This window comes from Gekko japonicus, unplaced genomic scaffold (assembly GCF_001447785.1).
Source record: "Gekko japonicus isolate JY-2015 unplaced genomic scaffold, Gekko_japonicus_V1.1 scaffold325, whole genome shotgun sequence".
NCBI lineage: Eukaryota > Metazoa > Chordata > Lepidosauria > Squamata > Gekkonidae > Gekko > Gekko japonicus.
Genome location: NW_015164674.1, coordinates 792459 through 794939, shown reverse-complemented (window position 1 = coordinate 794939; position 2481 = coordinate 792459).

Below are 2481 nucleotides of genomic sequence, written 5' to 3'. Positions count from 1 at the left end.
TTTTAATTTGTATGGTGATCTGATTTTAGTTTAATTATAAACTGGGTTGAATTAAGAGTGACATAAAGCAGTTCCAGAAATAAAAGATGACCAGAAAAAGACCTCGTGATGCTGCATCCCAAGATCTCTGCTGCCATTCTGAAGGAATTAAAGGGATGGAGAGTCACTGCTCTAGCCAGGTAGGTAGTGACAGTGAGTTTGCCCAGTGGCTGGGGAAAGCAGGAGCCCTTGTGTTGCCATGTGAGACACTCAGATGGAGACAGAACCCTTGTACTTTTTAACATATTTACTTAGAATAGTATTGGCCAACTGAAGGTATTAAAGGCTTGCAGGTCACTCAGGCCCCTTAAAAAGTACTGTCAGCTGAACTAAAGCCACCATTAAATAGTTTAAGCAAATAATACATTTATATTCTAAGAGTTTTCAAAATGCAACTCACTGTATAGATCAACCACCAATTGAGTAACCCCATTTGGACTTCTGATCACAGGCTTTTAAAAATGAACTCTACTTGGTACAACTTACTGAAGGATGGAATGTGCTGTGTCATTTTATAGAGCAGTTAACAGAACTGAAGTATGTATAAAACTAAAAAACATTCTGGCTGCTGAAATACTGCTTCCAAGGTGAGAGTCTTTCCTTACAGAAAACTCCCATAAATATTTTGTTCTCATTACATAAACAGTAATTATTTACCATGATTACTATGCCATCTCAGGCAAAAGATCAGCCCAGGCACTGGAAAGTTAACACTGTAGTTTATTCATTCCATTCTCTGTACCATCCAATGCAACAAACCTGATTATGACTGTTCACAACCATGATTCCTAGCAAGTGAAATGATTGATTTATGGCACAAAGAATACATGTCCATGGGTATGTACTTTATTTCACTGAAATGAGTACAAAAACAAAATCTTTAATAAATACATACAAAGAAAGGCAGACTCCAATAATGTATACTTGATTTCATTTACAAGCTATATTTTTATTTCATAGTCTGGCTACTGATTCTGTGAAAAACCTACCAAATTCTCTAAAATAACCCAAAATGTATATTAAGATGCCTAAGCTAGGGTTTGCAATGAGTTAAACTATATCACAAGGCACCAGTTTTCCAAAATAAGACAAAACTAATAACATACACAAACAGGAAAGAACACATGAATTCAGAATGCCGAAGTTATACTCACACCCCATTAATACAACCCATGATCAACATGCTTACTTCCAAGTACTAACTTTTAATTCATTGCCAAATATGGCTCCATACATCCATTTTCAAAGTGCCCCAAATCTCAGGCAAGGGCTCAGCATCACATGAGATGCCTGCCTATTCCCCTCACCTGAGTTAAAATGCTGCTAAACTTCGTTGGCAGCAGAAACAGTACAACAGACTTGTTTGTGAAGCACAAAAGATACATAAAATTATACAGCTTACACAGGGGTGGACGGGCAACAATACCATATAAAAATAATTTAAATTAGTGATATAAAATTTTCAACTCCTGCCATCAGACTCACAAACATTTCAACAAGAGGATAAGAGACATTCCCTTGCAATTTTCAGCTCAAGGGGGAAACTGTCAAGTGAGAGAGAAACAAACATAGCTACCAATTTTAAAGTTAGTCCATTTTTGGTCTCAGACAAATGCTTAGAGAAGCAACCACATGTTGTGTTTAGCAGACCTATTTTTATAGCTTTTTTATAGCATAAAAGCTCCAAAAGACTAATACATGATAATTTGATAGAAAATACATTGTACGTACTTTTTAAAGGAAATTTTGGTATAGAATAAGATTAAAAACCAAAAAACCCTAAATGTATTGTGAGCTGGTGACCTTTGAGTTTAATATGACTGGTGCCTCATGATCTTTGTATCTGATGGTTTTTGCCTTGTGAAGAACACAGTGACTTTCGAGTTATTTTAGTTTTATTCCTTGATTTTACCTAGAAGCCTTTTTTTTGTCAGAATTCTCTGTCAAGGCTAGAAGCATCTGGTTGTCAAAGGATGCTGCTGAAAAAAACTAAGATAAACTTCTTAACTGAAGATTGTCTATGAAGTGATGGCCTAAACAGAGAGGTAAAAAGAAAGCATGGACTAGAAGTAGAGAAGAGAGATGCTAACAATCAAAAGCTGAATGTATGTACTGCTATAAATAAATATAAACACTGGATCTCTAAACACTTTATGCCAGGATAAGTGTTCAAAAGTGGAATGGCTCTCTTCCTGCTTAGTTGTGAGCAGCTACAACCAACATAAATGGGCTTCTCTTGCACAGCCCAGGCTTTTGGCCATCTCCATGCTGCAGCCATGTAAGAAAAAATAGGAGGCAGAATTTACCTATTCCAGACAAAACTGATTTTTAAGGCAAAATTAGTTTTGTCTAGAATAGGCAAATCCTGCCTTGCCTGCTTTTTCCTTGCATCACTGCAGCTGCTTTTATTAAAGTAGCTAAGGAGTAGGTCGGTCATGAATA